Source organism: Rhinoderma darwinii, chromosome 1 (genome assembly GCF_050947455.1).
Source record: "Rhinoderma darwinii isolate aRhiDar2 chromosome 1, aRhiDar2.hap1, whole genome shotgun sequence".
In the NCBI taxonomy this organism is placed as follows: domain Eukaryota; kingdom Metazoa; phylum Chordata; class Amphibia; order Anura; family Rhinodermatidae; genus Rhinoderma; species Rhinoderma darwinii.
Genome location: NC_134687.1, coordinates 98,665,663 through 98,689,242, shown reverse-complemented (window position 1 = coordinate 98,689,242; position 23,580 = coordinate 98,665,663).

Here is a 23,580-nt window from a genome sequence, read left to right as displayed (position 1 = left end):
CGCGGTGAATGCACGTGGCCATGTGCACAGTCTGCGATTTGTGGGTAACATTCCGCGGCCCTCCGAGCCAAAAATCACGGCCGTGCACACCACTACGGTAGTGTGCATGAGGCCTTAGTCCTAGTAAGATGCAAAGAGTGTCAGTAACCCAAAAGAAAAAGAGACATATATCTGATGCAGTGATATTGATTAGTTACATTGATGACCTGTGTTCAGATACAAATGAAACTATATATTAATGTGAGTGTAAGAAAAATACGTCCCAAACACATAACCGGTATTCAATATAGTGCAACAAATGTTGAGTATCAGACATCATATTTCGCATCAAACGTAAAGAAATGTAAAACAAACAATAGTTTCTGTGAACCAGAGTCAGTTCATGTAAAAACTAGCGTGTTTGGTTCGTGATATACGGTCCGTATGTCGGCCGCATTTCCCGAAACCGAACACACTGAATGGAGCCGGAGCGGAAATCACGCACGAAACACGCTCGTGTGTGGGAGGCCAAACTGAATGATTCGTGCACGTGTGCTGCGCCTGTACAGCAAACTTTTGCTTTTGTTTTACTTTCTTTTACGTTTGATGCGAAATCTGATGTCTGATACTCAACATTTGTTGCACTATATTGAATACTTACCGGTTATGTGTTTGGAACGTATTTTTCTTACACCCACATTAATATATAGTTTTATTTGAACACAGGTCATCAATCCTTTTGGATTACTGACATTCTTTTCATCTTACTAGGACTAACGTATTTTTAGAGTCAGGTCTATCTCACAATTACTTACCATCAATTGCAGTGTTGTACTTGTTTTATGTTGCCGTCATCTTGGGTACCTTTTATATTTATATTTACATATGTCTTACATTCATGTTGTTTTTTAAGAAGTCAAAATAAAATGTATCTTTTATACATACATGGAAACTTTTCTGGTCTCTATGCTACCATTTGCGTCTATAATTACTGTTTATAGTAAACTATATAGGAAACTGATATTTTAACTTATTTGGCATTGATTAGAATCAGGTTTTTTTATGTTTTAGGTTTTGTATTCTTCCATGCTGATTTGGACCAGTCTAAATCATATTATTTTGAATATTGTGAATATAAGGGAATATTTAAGGGGCAATTCTTTTTTGTTAGAAGATAGCCCCAGCGATCAGCTTTCAAGGGAACCTGTCACCTTGAACTTGTTGTCGTACTGTATGTGCATGCAATGTGTTATAGGGCAGGAGTAGCAGACCAGATTGATATATGGTTTTGTACAAAACGATTCTCTTTAATCTATAATTTATTGAATTGAATCTCTTATCACTGTGGGCTAGAGAGCCCAGTTGGGGGGGGGGGGGGGGTGGTCTCAACCAATAATTGACAGCCTTCCAAGTATGAATACAGAAATAGCTGTCAATCACTTAGTAAGACCGCCCACTAGACTCTTAAGCCCAGAGTGAGCAATAAATGATCAATCAATCAATAAATGACAGGTTATCCTGCACTATATATCACCCTGCTCAGCTCCTCCTGCTGAATAAAATGCTGCCTGTATATTAGACTGCATGAATGATGTGACAGGATCCCTTTTAAACTCTGTGGGAACTTGAAAGCAAATATTCAATTCCCCTACAGCAACTTTAAAGGAGTAATGAAGCTTTACACAGTTCTCATTGAGATCAGTGAACTGTTATTGCTTAGTGATCTGTCATTGTCATTATTATAAATCATCATCATATTTCTGATTGTTCTGGAGAATTTGAATTGTCAGGTTTTAATATTAATATTATTTTGATACTAAGCTTTATATATCATTGTTGCTTAAAGCAGCCTGGGTAATTCCCAACTCCAAAATCGCCACATAACATAAGGGGCATTTTGAAACTTGGACATCTTTGTCCTTTTTCTCAAGAGTTACAGGGCAGCAGGGATTATCTGACAAGTTACAGCCCTTGCAGGGCTGCTGTGAGCTGGCACCCTAACGGGCTCTTTTGCTATAAAGCCCTTACTCTGCAGCGTAGGCTCCTGGTCAACACTATAAACACAGACCTGTAAATGGGTTCAGGGGCATTACAAGAGAGTTCCAGGTCCATCTTCCAGTTAGGCACGCGCCCGATCAGTATCTCTATATGTAGTTAGGTCCAGAATTATTTGTACAGTGACAAGTTTGGGTATTTTAGCTGTTTACCAAAACATATTCAATATACAGTTATATAATCAATATGGGCTTAAAGTGCAGACTCTCAGCTTTAATTTGAGGGTATTTACATCCTAATTTGAGGAAGGGTTTATGAATTACAGCTCTTTAATATGTAGCTGCCTCTTTTTCAAGAGACCAAAGGTAATTGGACATTTATCTCAAAAGCTATTTAATGGGCTGCATGGGCTTTACCTTCGTTAATCCATAATGAATTAAGCAGGTAAACGGTCTAGAGTTGATTCCAGATGTGGTATTTGCATTTGGAAGCTGTTGCTGTGAACCCACAACATGAAGTCAAGAGAGCTCTCAATGCAAGTGAAACAGACCATCGTTAGGCTGGAAAAAAAAAAAACATTAGAGAGATAGCACAAATGTTAGAAGTGGCCAAAACAACAGTTTGGTACATTCTTGGAAAAAAAAAGGGCATACTGGTGATCTCGTGAAACTCCAAAAGGCCTGGACGTCCACGAAAGACAACAGTGGTGGATGATCACAGAATCCTTTCTATGGTGAATAAAAGCCCCTTCACAACATTTACCCAAGTGAAGAACACTCTCCTGGAAGTAGGTGTATCAGTATCTAAGTCTACCATAAAGAGAAGACTTCATGAGAGCAAATACAGACGGTTCATCACAAGGTGCAAACCATTAATCAGCCTCAAAAATAGAAAGTCCAGATTAGACTTTGCCAAACAACATGTAAAGAAGCCAGCCCAGTTCTGGAACAGCATTCTTTGGACAGATGAAACTAAGATCAACCTGTACCAGTATGATGGGAGGAGGAAAGTATGGAGAAGGCTTGGAACGGATCCAAAGCACACCACATCCTCTGTAAAACATGGTTGAGGCAGTGTGATGGCATGGGCATAGATGGCTGCCAAAGGCACTGTGTCACTAGTGTTTATTGATGATGTGACTGAAGTCAGAAGCAGCCGGATGAATTCTGAAGTGTTCAGGGATAGACTTTCTGCTCAGATTCAACCAAATGCAGTAAGGTTGATTGGACGTCGCTTCACAGTACAGATGGACAATGACCCAAAACATACTGCGAAAGCAACCCAGGAGTTTTTTTTAAGGCAAAGTGGAATATTGTGCAATGGCCAAGTCACTCCCCAGATCTCAACCCGATCTAGCATGCATTTCACTTGCTTAACACAGAAAGACCCACAAACAAGCAACAACTGAAGACAGCTGCAGTAAAGGCCTGGCCAAGCATCACAAAGGAGGAAACTCAGCGTTTGGTGATGTCCATGAGTTACAGACTTCAGGCAGTTATTGCCTGCAAAGGATTCTCTACAAAGTATTAAAAAAAACCATTTTATTTATGGTAATGTTAATTTGTCCAATTACTTTTGAGCCCCTGAAATGAGGAGGATGTGTAGAAAAATGGTTGCAATTCGTAAACTTTTCACAGGATATTTTTGTTCAACCCCTTGAATTAAACCTGAAAGTCTACACTTCAATCGCATCTCAGTTGTTTCATTTCAAATCCAATGTGGTGGCATGCAGAGCCCAAATCATGAAGATTGTGTCACTGTCCAAATAATTCTGGACCTAACTTTATAGAAAAATAAATTTCTGTGTCTGTTTGTTTTTTACAAAAATACACACAGAAAAGGCCATACTTACATAATGGGCAGGTAAAAACCCGTTCCCAACAGGACACGGACAGGTCAGAAATGCTGCTGAAGGAGAGTGATCAGGTGCATTAAATAATAATAGCCACTCCCACTAACCTTGAGGGGAGTGGCGTGTTTTGCATGGGTATGGATGTGTAGTAAGGAAATAAATAATAGTGTATAATATACAAGTGGTAATAAAATGTGTGAAATATATGGGGCAGTATGGTGCGCGGGAATGGGATCATATGAGTATGTAAAGTGTTTTGTTTTTTTCTAATAAAAGTGTAAGTGGCATTATCTATAGTGGGGGCTCTATCTACAGGGGGGGTCATCTATATGTTGGCTACTATATACAGGGGGGTCTATATGTGGGGATGTGGGGCACTATCTACAGGGGTGGTCTGTATGTGGGGATGTGGGGCACTATCTACAGCGGGGACTATATGTGGGGATGTGGGCCACTATATACAGAGGGGTCTATATGTGGGGATGTGGGCCACTATATACAGGGGGGTCTATATGTAGGGATGTGGGCCAACATATACAGGGGGGTCTATATGTGGGCCACTGTATACAGGGGTTGTCTATATGTGGGCCACTATATACAGGAGGGTCTATATGTGGGGATGTGGGCTACTATATACAGGGGGTCTATATGTGGGCCACTATATACAGGGAGGTCTATATGTGGGCCACTATCTACAGGGGGGTATATATGTGGGGATATGGGGCACTATCTACAGGGGGTCTATATGTGGGGCACTATATACAGGGGGAGCTATATGTGAGACACTATACAGGGGTGGGCTATATGTAGAGCACTATCTATAGGGGAGCTATTTTTAGGGCACATCATATAGGGGTGGGCTATATGTGGGACACTATATACAGGGGTGGGTTACCTGTGGGGCACTAGCAACAGGATGGTTATATGTAGGGCACTGTCTACAGAGGTGGGCTATACGTGGAGCACTACCTATAGGGGAAGCTATATGTAGGGCAGCACGGTGGCTCAGTGGTTAGCACTATTGCCTTGCAGCTCTGGACTCCATATGTGGGCACTATCTACAGACGGCTGTATGTGGGACACTATCTACAGGGGCTTCTATGTAGGGCACTATCTACAGAGGCTCTATGGGGGTCACTATCTACAGGGGCTTCTATGTAGGGCACTATCTACAGAGGCTCTATGGGGGTCACTATCTACAGGGGGCTATGGGGGCACTATCTACAGGGGGCACGGTGTGTGTGTGACAGTGTATGGTACTATTATAATCAGAGACACAGTGTATGGCGCGATTATAGTTAGAAGGGAAGTGTATGGCGCTTTATTATATTTAGAAGTGTTGAGAATTTTAACTTCGTTTTATAGGTGCAGAAATGTTTTAAAAGTGAGAAGTGAAGACATCTGAGCGGAAAACTGCAGAAATGGGTCATGGCCGGTAGAAATCCATCATAGATGTCTGGACCGGAGGGAGAAGAAAAGAACTAGAATCTGAGACGTCACTGGTGAGTCACTTAATGTAAATGTTTATTCTGCCTCTTATCAGTACTGTAGTCGATGTATGATCTGCAGCGAGATGTTGGTGGTATGATTTTTTTTGTGAAACAGCATCTCCCAGCATATCCTGACCATTGTTCGGGCCATGCTGGGAGCTGTAGTTTTACGCCGTACAAACCTATACGGCAGGGGTTGCATTAAATTGAGCTGTATTTGTTCTGGTGTTGTATATATGTACTGATCTTGGTTCTGATGCTGTATCTAAGTACTGAGCTTTGTTCTGGTGCTGTATATACGTATGAGATTGTTTTGGTGCTGTATATATGTAATGAGTTTTGCTCTGGGGATGTATATATGTACTGAGCTTGGTTCTAGGGATGTATTTATGTACTGACCTTGGTTCTAGTGCTGTATTTATGTACTGAGGTTTGTTCTGGTGCTGTATTAATGTACTGAGGTTGGTTCTGGTGCTGTATATATGTATAAGCTTGGTTATAGTGCTCTATATTTGTATGAGCTTGGTTCTGGTGCTGTATATATGTATGGGCTTTGTTCTAGTGCTGTATTTATGCACTGAGCTTGGTTCTAGTGCTGTATTTATGTACTGAGCTTGGTTCTGGTGCTATATATATGTCAGAGCTTGGTTCTGGAGCTGTAATTATATAGGATATATTTATAATAACAAAATTGCAGGGCAGATGGAATTGTTCTCAATTCATTGTATATTTAATGGGAATCTGTCAGGTAGTTTTAACCCCTTGAACCGCCACCATGCGGTAATACATGACCTGACAATATTTCCAAACATTTCCTTGTATGTTTTTTTCAGATGCAGCAAAATCTTTCAAATCCACTTACTCATTAGAGGGTCGTAGAGCGGTGCCGCTATCCTGAAAAGTCACATAGTTCTGCATCCAAACCCACCTTTCCATGTTTGAGTGACATCTCCCTGGCTGATACAACTTTCTCGGATGCGTCATTGCCTTGTGGCACTATACACAAGGGGGAGTGGTGTGGCACTATACACAAGGGGGAGCTGTGTGGCACTATAGACATGGGGGAACTGTATGGCACTATTTACAAGGTGCTGCACTATCTACTAAGGGGGCTGTGTGGCACTATATACAAGGGAGGGGGCTGTGTGGCACTATACACAGGGGGGCTATCTACAATTGGGTTGTGACACTGTCTATAGGCGGGGCTATATAGCACTGTCTACAGGGGGGCTGTATGGCACATTCTATAGGGGGCACTATTTATAAGGGGGGCTGCTTGTGGCACCTGGGGGGGGGCCCGGTCAAGAGTTTGCTATGGGGCCCAGTCTTTCCTAGTTACGCCCCTGCACAAGAGTACCAGTTTCGGGAAGGTGGGACCCAGAGTTTTCTCCTAACCGCTCTGTACATTACATACATGATGGCAGTCTCTGAAATACAAAATCAGGCATCATACCACAAACAATAATGCCATGTTACAAAATGTCGAAGATAACAGACTTGTGCAGGGTATGTATCACTGTATAAATAGCCAGATCTGTTGTACTGGAATTTAGAATGGGATGTCAACCAACATCGTCTGTTGGAGCTGTCATATCAAGCATTGGATGTTATTCTGCTTTCCCAGAGACTGATATAACTAATGGTTGGATAAAATGATAAATTTGGAAGTTGAGGACATCTCAAGGTCTTATATTCAGCTCTATCCCAGATATAAATATAAGGAATTCACTAAGTGGATGAGATATCGTGGACGCTGAAGTCCACACCACAGAGTCTGTATTTTTGGCTCCAGTGTCGCTGAGAAAAGCTAAAATCCATATGTAATATTAGAGGAGCTATATGCAGGTGACTCTCAGAAGCGCAAGTACTACACTTCCTGAGATATAAAAATTCTTTCATGCTGCCAAGTGGAAAAAAAAAAACATATTTCTCCAGCAATCAAATGTTCCTTAGAAGATGAAATACTCTCTAATGGATGATTACTATAGGAAGTTTCCCTTTAATATACTTGAGTCTATTAAGATTTAATGCAATGTCTTCTAGTTGTAGACAATAGCTAGGTGGATTTTCGTTTTAAAGCAGATTGATAAAAGGCAATTTAGGGTTTACTATCACACAGTTAAACATTGCCCACATATCTTCAATTGCCCAGGTATCTCTAAATTGTCTTTTACCTGTTGCTGATCTATGGTGTTTCAATGACTTTCAGCAATGGTCATGATGTGGGGGGGGGGGGGGTAATGTGCCCGTTTCCTGCAGTTTAAAATGATGTCTATGATGTTATCAGGGCTCCAGCTGATGATGTCACAATTATGATGTCACAGAGGGGCTTTGCTTTGGCCACTGCTGGAATAAGTAGTGGATAAATACTTACAATAAAGCTCAGTTTATTATACAAGGGATTCTGTGAAGAGCAATTCTCTAATTAATTCTTATTAGAATTGCCCTTTACAAGTGGGAGTGATTGTGATAAAAGAGTGTGCAGAAATTAAATTCTCCACGACTGTCTACAGGCCTCGATACCAGAATACAGGTGATGTTTATGCCATACAATGTACCCGCTTTGAAAAAGTTGTCAAATAAATAAAGTTGTAATAAGATGCTGGTTACAACTTAGTGTGTTTGTTAAGCTATGATCAATAATCACTTCTATTAGAAGACAATGGAATTTGCACGTTCAGTGACAACTTTCTATTGGCTTCTATTTAGAGAACACAGTCACTGCTGTCAAATCTTGATGAGTTATCATAGGAGGGACTCATGTCACCCAAAAGCAATGCATTCAATATGGTCATAACTTGAAGCTCCTGGGCCCCAATGCAAAGTCTAAAACATGGCTCCCCACCTACCATGTGTCATTTATAATTCTTGTGGCTTCTAATTTCAAAAAGGGACCAATGGGCCCCCTCAGGCAACAGCTACGTTACACCACCTTTAGCTACACACCTGGCAAGAATAGTGATTATATACACTCAGGACCCAACATTGTCTCCTACAGCATATGATACTGCTCCTTTAGGATCTGGCTGCCAACCAACTGCTCATACTAAGGTGCCACTCTCTTTAAACTGGGAAAATGTCACCCACATTTATCCTGTTACATAGACCTAATTCGGATAAAACTTCCCTGGCCAGCCATGCCCCAGTCATTCCCCCAGAAAAATATAAAATAGAAAGAAAATGTTTAGATTTTATAAAGATAAAGTTTTAGATTTTGAATTCTTGTTGCTATTAAGATTTTTGGTGTAGTTTTTAAATTGCAATTTCTAAAGGGTCTTTTACCTGATCCTTATCGATGGTGTCTTATAATGGCCTTAAGCAATGGTCATGGTGTAGGTACCAATGACACCGATTAAGTTCCATGCTGCCTAGAGACATGGTAGAACAGTTAGGCCTGGGCTCATCATATTAGGGAGTATATATACAATATATATATATCGGTCAGTAAAGCAATAGCTCTCATCTACTACCAGAATTCACAGAAAGTGAATAGTCTGCCAGTTTACTGCAGTTTTATAGGCTCTAATCTATGATGTTTTCAGTGCTCTTACTGATGATGTCACAAGATACAACCTGAACCACCGGGCACTTGGCCTTGGCTAGATATGGAAAAAACTTGTCATTTGTAAGCCACTGATTAATAAGTGTTATTGAAACATATCGGCCAACCATGTTTCCCCATTTCCCTATTCTAGGAACATCTGTACATTACAGTAACATATACAGTATTGCTTAACCCCCCCAGTGATTATCAAAAACCGTGCCAGGGCAAGAGGAAAAGAACTGTATAGTTTTTGGATAAAATTGCATCAAAATCACTGCAAAAACTCCATCCTTCTTCCCCTTCACCTTAGCTCCACTTTCCATGTTTCCTTCCTCATGTTGCTCACTTAAAACCTGGTGGTAATACACCCCATTAAAATGCATAACATAACATAAAAATCGTATAAAGACGGAACAAATAAAAAATAAATAAATATATATATATGTATACATACACACACAAACACTCACGTGTGTATATACTAGTATATATATATATATATATATATATATATATATATATCCAAAAAAGAGAACGTGAAGCAGCACTCAAATAAAGTGAATTTATTCATCCAACATGGAACCACAACATTTCACCTCCTCTATGAAGGCATTTTCAAGTAGTGTGTGTTAGGAATACATACGTATATATAAGGGGTACAACCCAAAACAATCAGTGCAATCAATCAGTATACAATAATACAATAAAAGGATTTTTTGTCATCATACAATGATATAAAGTGACTAGTGACATAAGTATCAATGGTGCAAAAGATAAAACATGATATAATATATTGCTTTTCATAAAGTGTAATATCCTCGTGTTACAAAAAGTGTTAAAAAGTTAATTAAATATAAGCAATGTAATTATTAAAAACATCAACAGCTGGCACTCACCAATCTAGAAAGAGAGGAATCATTGTAGCTGGACTCATATGTATTCTACATCCTCCATTAACAGCATGTAGAATCTTAGACTGAGCATGCCTCTAACTAACCCACCAATTGGGTCAAAATGCACATGTGATCAATAGTCGTCAAGGGAACAAGGAAGCAACATCAGATGACACAGCATGAGTCATCCATCATAATGGACGTGACTGTGTATATACGTCACTGCCCATTCGGGTGTGAAGACGCCATCTTTAAGAAGGGAAGGCAATAAGGTAAATGGGATTCGAGATTACAATCAAGTTTAAAAGCGAAAAAACGCTCAGTTTTTATTGCTTAGTCCCTCATCACACCTAGGGATATTAACGGTCAATTCGCCAATATAGCGAAAAACGTTTATGTAGATAGCTTGTGTAGGTACAGATCAAAAGAATATTCTGTCCCTAGACACGCACTGTAACCCTCATATCCATAAGGGAACAATAAATGTCAAAAAGTATCTACCATATCATCAGGTGATGGTTCCCCACCCCGGACAGATTATGATGGACACAATTAATTCAGGGATCCATTAGTTGCATATATATTATTTGTTAAAACAAAACAAAACAAAAAATAATATTTGTACCTTCATCAAAATGGTCATAAACGCCACCGATCCCTAGTGTGAACATGGACAAAGCATATAATATCAAAATGGACCAATCTAAAGTAGAATTCTAGATGTTTTTTTCAAAATCAAATCCCATTCACATTGAAATTGTTGTATTATACGTCAAGACCATCACTTTGGTAATACATTTTCTCAAAAAAATGAAAAATAAAAAAAATATAATAACTTTTTCAAAAAAATTCTCATTATTTTTTATTTTTTACTATTAAAGAGAGATAAAGATCTTCTTAAATGTAGAAATATAATGGAGGCATGGTTGTTGAGGGAGGATTATAATATATGAGTCCAAACTCTCCAATTCCAGATCGTGTGGGTCCAGTCATATCATATCATTGACACTCTAAAAAGAGAAGAGAACAAAAAAAGGAAGTTATTCCCTTATACAAAACTGTATAGACTTATACAGGTTTTACACATAAAAAATATATTTCAACTACCATCCCACGATATCAACAGGATCCCGGGAGAGAAGATCAGGAAGAGCATAGATTGTCAAAGATTAATATAATATCAGATAATTATAAGGGAAGTAGAGATATGTTGATCCAGATATTATTTATAAACATTCAGTGGATAGTCTACATTTAAACCATGTGGATATAAAGAATTGAGTTTAGTTATCCACTGAAGTTCACGTTGCTTCAAGATTAACTCCCTATTACCACCTCGTTTTGGTGGAGGTACCCTATCAATGATAGTAAATTTAAGATGTTGGACCTGATGTCCTGCCTCTAAAAAATGTCGTGCTACTGGTAACTCCACCTTCTTAGTGCGTATACTCGACTTGTGATTATTCAGTCTAATGCGACATTCCGTCGTCGTTTCACCCACGTAAATCAAGTTACATGGACATTGTAGCACATTGATCACAAAGTCACTCTTGCACGTATAGAAGGAATTGATATTAAAGGATTTATGTGTAATTGGATGTGTAAAGGTATCACCTTTTATCATAGATGGACAATTATCACAAGAAAGGCAAGGAAAACATCCTTTGCGTACTACAGTAGTCCGTCCTATATCACTTTTACTAACATCAGTTTTAACCAATCAGTCTCTTAAATTGTAAGGTCTTCTATATGAAAATAGAGGGGGGAATTAAATTCCACAACTTTGTCATAATAATTGGCTAAGACCTGCCAATGCTTTTTTATTATTCCTGCTACATTAGAGCTCCCTACATGAAATTTAGACACCATTGGAAGTCTCCTAGGTTGTGTCATTCTCTTATTGTTCTGACATAACTCATCTCTATTTAGTCGTTTAACCTTCTCTAAATGTTTATTTACAATTCTTGGTGGGTAACCCCTACTAAGAAATCTCTCAGTCATTTGATCCAGTCTAATGTCAAGATCCCTTGGGTCATCGACTATCCTCTTTACCCTAAGCAATTGACTATAGGGCAAGGATTTAATCATTCCACCTGGATGGTGGCTGTCAAAGCTCAATAGAGTGTTACAATCAGTTGGTTTTATGTAAAGGTCAGTTTTCAGTTTCCCATCACAAATATGGACCATAGTGTCCAAAAAAGTCAGGTTAGTATCTGAAACCATAATGGTAAACTTAATATCCGGATCTATTTTATTAAGGGTCTCAAAAAATGTATCCAAGTCAGAAGTGTCACCTGTCCAAATTAAGAAGACGTCGTCAATGTAACGCCACCACCTCAGCACATGACTGAAGTGGGGGGACACATAGACAGACGTCTCCTCGAGGTCCGCCATGACAATGTTAGCATAAGTAGGTGCAACATTTGAACCCATGGCGGTACCTCTGCGTTGCATGTAGAATTCATCATTGAACAAGAAATAGTTGCATGTAAGTACAATCTCAAGAAGACCCAAAAGGAAATTTTTACAATCTGGTGTGAAGTTAGTTTGATCAAGTACCTTGTTCACACTGCTAAGGCCCCTTTCATGATTAATCGATGTATAAAGACTGGTCACGTCAAGTGAGACCAGTTTAGCTCCAGTAGGAACAGAAATCTCCTTAATTTTGTTCAAAAAGTCTGTAGTGTCTCTAATGTATGATTTAGCTGATATAGCAAATCTTCTAAGGACTTTGTCCAGAAAAATGGCCATTGGACTTAGGAGGGATTCCCTACCCGAGACTATTGGTCTACCAGGGGGTGAAATCAAACTTTTATGTATTTTGGGTAAGCAATAAAGCATAGGTGTATTGGGAAATTTGGGAATAAGAAATAAATGTAAATCTTTATCTATCAGCTCATTTCCAAAGGCATTGTCTATCAGAATCCGCATGCGTTTTTCTATATCCCTTCTAGGGTCCACAGGTATTTTTTGTAGACCTCAACGTCTGCAAGTTGTCTGTAAACCTCATGTAAATATGTAGAACGGTCCATAACGACGACCGCACCCCCTTGTCCGCAGGTTTGATGACAAGGTCGTCGTTATGGACCAATTCAAGGAGAGCCCTTTTCTCACCAATTGTCAAATTGTGCTTAGTATGTATTCCTATACCAGACAAGCATTCTTTTTTATATTGTTCAACATCCTTGAGGACAGAGAGAATAAATGTCTCAACCACCTCTAAACATGAAGGTGGCTGAAAATTACTTTTATTAAACGGGTCCCAATCCTTCAGACACAGTTCCTGACATTTAATTAATTAATTCTGTCCCATAGATGATGTTTGTTGTGAAAACCAAGCTTTAAGGCGTACAGATCGAAAAAAAATATTCAGATCAATATTTACATGTAGCCAATTAATTTTAACAACCGGACAGAATGATAGGCCTTTACATAATACAGACAATTCCAAAACTGATAAACAATGTGTAGAGATATTTACCACTGATTTGTTGTGGGGGGTATCTTTCTCCCCATCTGTGACGTGGATTTCAGATGTTTCATGCTTCTTGTTTTTGAGCCATCTGTTGTAGTGTCTCCCTCCCCTCCTTGTGCTGCGTTGCTTTCTGCCCTGTTCTTTGGAGATACACCTAAAAAATCCTCATTAGTGGAATGTCCTGATCTGTTTCCAGGTGTTTTAATTTGAAAATCCCTCCGTGTAGGTTTCTTTGTTCGTGTTGGTTGTTGTTCTTGCTTCCAATTATAAACCCTTCCATGAGCATAGTCCTCCTTATCTCGGAACCACTTGTGGCGTTTAATTTCCTCCTGTTCTTCCTGAAATTTACGCAAAATGGAGTTGAACCTTTCAGTGTAGTTGGTAAATTCAACATCAGCCATCAGCATTTGTAACTTCTCCTCTGATTCAATCTTTCTTTTGCAGCAGCTGTCAATTTCAATTTGCAAAAATTCTATGTTCAATAAGATCACATCTAGGGCATACTTATTAGACAATCCTTCCAGTCTGGTACAAAAGTCGAGATTATTAGGGAACAAATTCAGTCTTAAGTGTGACCTTAAGCCGCGAGGTATAATTTGATGTCTGTAATATTCACTCAGCAATGACAAATGGAGATTTAGACTGATAATCCTCCTAGATTCATACTCAAAGATCCGTTTAACATCAACCTTTGCTGGGACTCCAAGGAATGCACCATTCCCCAAAGAACCTCCCAAGATCCTGTTGATATCATCCGTGGTATATGAAAAAATGTTGGATGTAGCATTGATAGTCTCTATGGACTCCATTGTACTCACGTGCTCAATCTCCAGGTCAGAATTGTAGAAAAAAGCAGAGGATTGGAGCAGCACTGTGAACAATAGCCTGACTAGGCTGGTGCAAAGCTTCAAAAATAAAGGAGTGACCTCTCCTTATGTGTTAGATATCCAAAAAAGAGAACGTGAAGCAGCACTCAAATAAAGTGAATTTATTCATCCAACAGGGAACCACAACGTTTCACCTACTCTATGAAGGCATTTTCAAGTAGTGTATGTTAGGAATACATACGTATATATAAGGTGATACCTTTACACATCCAATTACACATAAATCCTTTAATATCAATTCCTTCTATACGTGAAAGAGTGACTTTGTGATCAATGTGCTACAATGTCCATGTAACTTGATTTACGTGGGTGAAACGACGACGGAATGTCGCATTAGACTGAATAATCACAAGTCGAGTATACGCACTAAGAAGGTGGAGTTACCAGTAGCACGACATTTTTTAGAGGCAGGACATCAGGTCCAACATCTTAAATTTACTATCATTGATAGGGTACCTCCACCAAAACGAGGTGGTAATAGGGAGTTAATCTTGAAGCAACGTGAACTTCAGTGGATAACTAAACTCAATTCTTTATATCCACATGGTTTAAATGTAGACTATCCACTAAATGTTTATAAATAATATCTGGATCAACATATCTCTACTTCCCTTATAACTATCTGATATTATATTAATCTTTGACAATCTATGCTCTTCCTGATCTTCTCTCCCGGGATCCTGTTGATATCGTGGGATGGTAGTTGAAATATATTTTTTATGTGTAAAACCTGTATAAGTCTATACAGTTTTGTATAAGGGAATAACTTCCTTTTTTTGTTCTCTTCTCTTTTTAGAGTGTCAATGATATGATATGACTGGACCCACACGATCTGGAATTGGAGAGTTTGGACTCATATGTTATAATCCTCCCTCAACAACCATGCCTCCATTATATTTCTACATTTAAGAAGATCTTTATCTCTCTTTAATAGTAAAAAATAAAAAAATAATGAGAATTTTTTTGAAAAAGTTATTATATTTTTTCTATTTTTCATTTTTTTGAGAAAATGTATTACCAAAGTGATGGTCTTGACGTATAATACAACAATTTCAATGTGAATGGGATTTGATTTTGAAAAAAACATCTAGAATTCTACTTTAGATTGGTCCATTTTGATATTATATGCTTTGTCCATGTTCACACTAGGGATCGGTGGCGTTTATGACCATTTTGATGAAGGTACAAATATTTTTTTTTTTTGTTTTAACAAATAATATATATGCAACTAATGGATCCCTGAATTAATTGTGTCCATCATAATCTGTCCGGGGTGGGGAACCATCACCTGATGATATGGTAGATACTTTTTGACATTTATTTTTCCCTTATGGATATGAGGGTTACAGGTCGTGTCTAGGGACAGAATATTCTTTTGATCTGTACCTACACAAGCTATCTACATAAACGTTTTTCGCTATATTGGCGAATTGACCGTTAATATCCCTAGGTGTGATGAGGGACTAAGCAATAAAAACTGAGCGTTTTTTCGCTTTTAAACTTGATTGTAATCTCGAATCCCATTTACCTTATTGCCTTCCCTTCTTAAAGATGGCGTCTTCACACCCGAATGGGCAGTGACGTATATACACAGTCACGTCCATTATGATGGATGACTCATGCTGTGTCATCTGATGTTGCTTCCTTGTTCCCTTGACGACTATTGATCACATGTGCATTTTGACCCAATTGGTGGGATAGTTAGAGGCATGCTCAGTCTAAGATTCTACATGCTGTCAATGGAGGATGTAGAATACATATGAGTCCAGCTACAATGATTCCTCTCTTTCTAGATTGGTGAGTGCCAGCTGTTGATGTTTTTAATAATTACATTGCTTATATTTAATTAACTTTTTAACACTTTTTGTAACACGAGGATATTACACTTTATGAAAAGCAATATATTATATCATGTTTTATCTTTTGCACCATTGATACTTATGTCACTAGTCACTTTATATCATTGTATGATGACAAAAAATCCTTTTATTGTATTATTGTATACTGATTGATTGCACTGATTGTTTTGGGTTGTACCCCTTATATATACGTATGTATTCCTAACACACACTACTTGAAAATGCCTTCATAGAGGAGGTGAAACGTTGTGGTTCCATGTTGGATGAATAAATTCACTTTATTTGAGTGCTGCTTCACGTTCTCTTTTTTGGATATCTAACACATAAGGAGAGGTCACTCCTTTATTTTTGAAGCTTTGCACCAGCCTAGTCAGGCATTTGTTCACAGTGCTGCTCCAATCCTTTGCTTTTTTATATATATATATATATATATATATATATATATACAGTGTACATATATATATATATATATATATATATATATATTTAAAAAAAGAAAAAAGCAAAGCAAAAGCAGCACCGTTCATCAAGTGTTGGGTGCACAAGTTCCTGTTCAGACACACGACCAGTGTCCCAAATAACCAACGAAATCCAATACACAAGACAGCACTCCAAATTCTGTGAAAAAATCGGATCAATGGTGATGGTGATTAAAGTGATCCGATTTTTTCACTGAATTTGGAGTGCTGTCTTGTATATATATGTATATGTATATACACTACCGTTCAAAAGTTTAGGGTCACTTAGAAATTTCCTTATTTTTGAAAGAAAAGCACAGTTTTTTTCAATGAAGATAACATTAAATTAATCAGAAATACACTCTATACATTGTTAATGTACTAAATGACTATTCTAGCTGCAAACGTTTGGTTTTTAATGCAATATCTACATAGGTGTATAGAGGCCACATTTCCAGCAACTATCACTCCAGTGTTCTAATGGTACATTGTGTTTGCTAACTGTGTTAGAAGGCTAATGGATGATTAGAAAACACTTGAAAACCCTTGTGTTAGCACCGCTGTAAACAGTTTTGCTGTTTAGAGGAGCTATAAAACTGACCTTCCTTTGAGCTAGTTGAGAAACTGGAGCATTACATTTGTGGGTTCGATTAAACTCTCAAAATGGCTAGAAAAAGAGAGCTTTCAAGTGAAACTCGACAGTCTATTCTTGTTCTTAGAAATGAAGGCTATTCCATTCGAGAAATTGCCAAGAAACTGAAGATTTCCTACAACGGTGTGTACTACTCCCTTCAGAGGACAGCACAAACAGGCTCTAACCAGAGTAGAAAGAGAAGTGGGAGGCCCCGCTGCACAACTGAGCAACAAGACAAGTACATTAGAGTCTCTAGTTTGAGAAATAGACGCCTCACAGGTCCTCAACTGGCAGCTTCATTAAATAGTACCCGCAAAACGCCAGTGTCAACGTCTACAGTGAAGAGGCGACTCCGGGATGCTGGCCTTCAGGGCAGAGTGGCAAAGAAAAAGCCATATCTGAGACTGGCTAATAAAAGGAAAAGATTAATATGGGCAAAAGCACACAGACATTGGACAGAGGAAGATTGGAAAAAAGTGTTATGGACAGACGAATCGAAGTTTGAGGTGTTTGGATCACACAGAAGAACATTTGTGAGACGCAGAACAACTGAAAAGATGCTGGAAGTGTGCCTGACGCCATCTGTCAAGCATGGTGGAGGTAATGTGATGGTCTGGGGTTGCTTTGGTACTGGTAAAGTGGGAGATTTGTACAAGGTAAAAGGGATTTTGAATAAGGAAGGCTATCACTCCATTTTGCAACGCCATGCCATACCCTGTGGACAGCGCTTGATTGGAGCCAATTTCATCCTACAACAGGACAATGACCCAAAGCACACCTCCAAATTATGCAAGAACTATTTAGGGAAGAAGCAGGCAGCTGGTATTCTATCTGTAATGGAGTGGCCAGCGCAGTCACCAGATCTCAACCCCATAGAGCTGTTGTGGGAGCAGCTTGACCGTATGGTACGCAAGAAGTGACCATCAAGCCAATCCAACTTGTGGAAGGGCCTTCTGGAAGCATGGGGTGAAATTTCTCCCGATTATCTCAGCAAATTAACAGCTAGAATGCCAAAGGTCTGCAATGCTGTAATTGCTGCAAATGGAGCATTCTTTGACGAAAGCAAAGTTTGAAGGAGAAAATTATTATTTCAAATAAAAATCATTATTTCTAACCTTGTCAATGTCTTGACTATATTTTCTAGTCATTTTGCAACTCATTTGATAAATATAAGTGTGAGTTTTCATGGAAAACACAAAATTGTCTCGCATTAGAGATCTGGAGGAGCAAAATGCAACACTGAGGAAGATAGACAATTTTGAGCGGAGCTTGCTGCTCACAGAGCATGCAGTTAGTGGGTTAGAACTGGAGGGTGAAGACATGGGTGAGCAGGATCAGGTAAGTAGCTGGGTTAATGTAGTTAGGGGCAGTAGAAAGGGGTCAAAGACAAGGAAGGCCGATCCGGTTTCTGGCATTCCAAGCAAAATTGCCAGGTTGGGTGATGATGCGAGGGTGTCAGTCTCAGAAAAGGCAGCCCTAGTGGATACTGATCTCCCTAACAGCCGGGAGAACAGCCCAGCTAGTAGTCGGCGGGATGGTAATGCAGGTAAGCCAAGACAATTGATAGTTGTAGGGGATTCTATAATCAGGAAGACGGATAGAATAATTTGTCGCCAAGACCGCCTCAACCGAATGGTTTGCTGTCTCCCTGGTGCCAGGGTTCGGCATGTGGTGGAACGGGTGGACAAATTGCTGGGAGGGGCTGGTGATGATCCAGCTGTCGTGGTCCATGTCGGTACCAACGACAGAATAAATGGTAGGTGGAGGAGCCTTAAGAATAATTTTAAAGAACTAGGCTACAAGCTGAAGGGAAGGACCTCCAAGGTTGTATTCTCAGGAATACTGCCTGTGCCATGCGCATCACAGGAAAGACAGCGGGAGCTTAGGGAGTTAAATGCATGGCTGAAGTCTTGGTGTAGAGGAGAAGGATTTGGGTTCCTAGAGCACTGGGCTGACTTTTCATTGGGGTGCAAACTGTATTCTGCAGATGATTTGCACCTAAATGGAAGGGGGTCCGCTGTGCTGGGGGAGAGAATTCTAGCTGGGGTGGCGGAGTATTTAAACTAGGGCTGAGGAGGGAGGTCAATGTTGAAAAAAAAGGGGTAGCCAGGTTAGAGAGGGGTCAGACTATATTGGTGGGGGGAGAAACAGAATGTGGGGAGAGGACTAGACAACAAGATAAGGAGATCCTTTCGTTACAAAACATCAGTGTAAATAAAAAGGACCGATTAATGTCAAATCACATTTCTGATAATAAAAGTGAAAAACTGACAGGCAAGTTAAAGTGTATGTTCACAAATGCCAGAAGTCTAGCAAGCAAAATGGGGGAGCTGGAGGCCTTGATACTGGAAGAAAATATAGATATAGTTGGTGTTGCTGAAACATGGCTGGACTCTTCACATGACTGGGCTGTAAATCTACAGGGTTTTACACTTTTTCGTAAAGACAGGACAAATAGGAAAGGTGGTGGTGTATGTCTGTATGTGAGAAGTGATATGAAGGCGAGTGTGAAAGAGACAATAGTGGGTGAAGACTGTGAGGAGGTTGAAACCTTGTGGGTGGAACTAGAAAGGGAGGTAAACACTGAAAAAATTACTTTTGGTGTAATCTATAGACCCCCCAATATAACTGAGGAGATGGAAGGTCAGATATATAAACAGATGGAGCGGGCTGCACAGGCGGGTACTGTAGTGATAATGGGAGATTTTAATTTCCGGGATATTAATTGGTGTCATGGTTCGGCTTCAACTGCGAAGGGGAGACATTTCCTCAACCTGTTGCAGGAAAATTTTATGGGCCAGTTTGTGGAAGACCCGACTAGAGGTGAAGCTCTGTTGGATCTGGTCATTTCTAATAATGCAGATCTTGTTGGGCATATCAATGTTCGTGAAAACCTCGGTAACAGTGATCACAATATAGTTACATTTTACCTATACTGTAAAAAAACAAACGCAGGCTGGGAGGGCAAAAACATTTAATTTTAAGAAAGCCAATTTCCCCAGGATGAGGGCTGCAATTCAGGATATAGACTGGGAAGAACTAATGTCAAATAATGGAACAAATGATAAATGGGAGATTTTCAAATCTACTTTGAGTTATTATAGTGCAAAAATTTATTCCTACAGGTAATAAGTATAAACGACTCAAATTAAACCCCACATGGCTTACACCTTCTGTGAAAGGGGCAATACATGACAAAAAAAGGGCATTTAAAAAATACAAATCTGAGGGTACAGCTGCAGCCTTTGTAAAATATAAAGAGCTTAATAAAATCTGTAAAAATGTAATAAAATTAGCAAAAATACAAAATCAAAGGCAGGTGGCCAAGGATAGTAAAACAAATCCTAAAAAATTCTTCAAGCATATAAATGCAAAAAAGCCAAGGTCTGAACATGTAGGACCCCTAGATAATGGTAATGGGGAGTTGATCACAGGGGATCAAGAGAAGGCAGAGTTACTAAATGGGTTCTTTAGCTCTGTATATACAACAGAAGAAAGAGCAGCTGATGTAGCCGGTGCCAGTGCTGTTAATATATCAGTTGATATACTGAATTGGATGAATGTAGAGATGGTCCAAGCTAAATTAAATAAAATAAATGTGCACAAGGCCCCGGGACCAGATGGGTTACACCCTAGAATTCTTAAAGAGCTTAGTTCAGTTATTTCTGTCCCCCTTTTCATAATATTCAGAGAATCTCTAGTGACTGGTATAGTGCCAAGGGACTGGCGCAGGGCAAATGTGGTGCCTATTTTCAAAAAGGGCTCTAGGTCTTCCCCGGGTAATTATAGACCAGTAAGCTTAACATCCATCGTGGGGAAAATGTTTGAGGGGCTATTGAGGGACTATATACAGGATTATGTGACAATAAATAGCATTATAAGTGACAGCCAGCACGGTTTTACTAAGGACAGAAGTTGTCAAACTAACCTAATCTGTTTTTATGAAGAGGTGAGCAGAAGTCTAGACGGAGGGGCCGCTGTGGATTTAGTGTTTTTGGACTTTGCAAAGGCATTTGACACTGTCCCCCATAGACGCCTAATGGGTAAATTAAGGACTATAGGTTTAGAAAATATAGTTTGTAATTGGATTGAGAATTGGCTCAAGGACCGTATCCAGAGAGTTGTGGTCAATGATTCCTTCTCTGAATGGTCACCGGTTATAAGTGGTGTACCCCAGGGTTCAGTGCTGGGACCACTATTATTCAACTTATTTATTAATGATATAGAGGAAGGGATTAATAGCACTATTTCTATTTTTGCAGATGACACCAAGCTATGTAATATAGTTCAGACTATGGAAGATGTTCATGAATTACAGGCAGATTTAAACAAACTAAGTGTTTGGGCGTCCACTTGGCAGATGAAGTTTAATGTAGATAAATGTAAAGTTATGCATCTTGGTACCAACAACCTGCATGCATCATATGTCCTAGGGGGCGCTACACTGGCGGATTCACTTGTTGAGAAGGATCTGGGTGTACTTGTAAATCATAAACTCAATAACAGCATGCAGTGTCAATCAGCTGCTTCAAAGGCCAGCAGGATATTGTCGTGTATTAAAAGAGGCATGGACTCGCGGGACAGGGATGTAATATTACCACTTTACAAAGCATTAGTGAGGCCTCATCTAGAATATGCAGTTCAGTTCTGGGCTCCAGTTCATAGAAAGGATGCCCTGGAGTTGGAAAAAATACAAAGAAGAGCAACGAAGCTAATAAGGGGCATGGAGAATTTAAGTTATGAGGAAAGATTGAAAGAATTAAACCTATTTAGCCTTGAAAAAAGACGACTAAGGGGGGACATGATTAACTTATATAAATATATTAATGGCACATACAAAAAATATGGTGAAATCCTGTTCCTTGTAAAACCCCCTCAAAAAACAAGGGGGCACTCCCTCCGTCTGGAGAAAAAAAGGTTCAAGCTGCAGAGGCGACAAGGCTTCTTTACAGTGAGAACTGTGAATTTATGGAATAGCCTACCGCAGGAGCTGGTCACAGCAGGGACAGTAGATGGCTTTAAAAAAGGGTTAGATAATTTCCTAGAACAAAAAAATATTAGCTCCTATGTGTAGAAATTTTTCCTTCCCTTTTCCCTTCCCTTGGTTGAACTTGATGGACATGTGTCTTTTTTCAGCCGTACTAACTATGTAACTATGTAACTATGTACTATGACCCCAAACTTTTGAACGGTAGTGTATATACACATATATATATATATATATATATATATATATATATATATATATATATATATAAAACAGCAAATAGGCAGCACTCAAAAAGGCTTATAGTGAAAAAAGAGGGTGCTGTATTGAACCCAAAATTGTGACGTTTCGGCTCACATAACCTGAGCCTTTCTCCTGCTTGAGTCACTTTTGGGGTCAATACAGCACCTTCTTTTTTCAATTTTAGGCTTTTTTGAATGCTACCTACTTACTGCTTTTTTTCTAGAGGGACAGTGGTCAGTTTCCTAAGGCTTGCACCCCCTTTCATGTAAGCCTGTGCAGCTGGATTCTATTTTTGTATATAGATATTTATATACACACATAAAAATCGGCGAAAGATGGAAAAAATATACTTGTTTTTTTTTAGATTTTATCCCAAAATGGTTCCTAAAACAAAAAAAGAAAAAGTGGCAGAAATTCAATGTCTACAATAAAAAAAAAGTGATGTGAGGGGTAGGGGTTAATGGTCATAATCATGAGTGATTTTATCCTCCTGATTTTATCATACAAATCATATTAATAAAAATGAGAACATAAACATATATTTAGCCACTGGCTCCCTCCACGTTATTCACTGCGCGGGCCATACTGTCTTTTCATAGTGCCGCCCATCCAATAACTTGACTGTGCATGCCTGCTCAGGCCATCCACAAAGCACTGATGGACTCGAAGTGGGAACAGGGAGAGGTAAATTATCGCAACTATTTTTGGGGTTACGATATGGCACTCATTATCGGGCAATATATTGCACTAGGTTTAGGGGTACAATAAAATACTATTTCTGGAGGCACTGTAAGGGACTATTCCTATGGCACTGTCGTCGTGGTTACAGTGTAACACTAACTTACAATCACTATCTCTATGGCACTAGTTCTATGGGCGCGGTGTTGCATTATTTAATGGGACATTATAGCAGTACGACATAAGTCTGAGCGGGCAGTTTTGCATATGTGGCCGATAGTTTCAGGGTGTTTATTGGGCAGGAGCAAGGTTTGGAAAATGTATAGGAAATAACTGTTATCTATACAAAATACACGTTTGGGTTCTATATACTTGGCCGATAGTTTCAGGGTGTTGATTACGCAGGAGCAAGGTTTGGAAAATGTATAGGAAATAACTGTTATCTGTACAAAATACACGTTTGGGTTCTATATACTTTTGCTACTGCTTTAACTTCTGATTTGGCAATATATAGCCAAGTTTTCCTTTTCACCGTAAAAGCTCAATAGGTTTTCCTGTAGTCATATGGAAAACATATTTAAATAACATATGAGTTGTGCCAGAGGA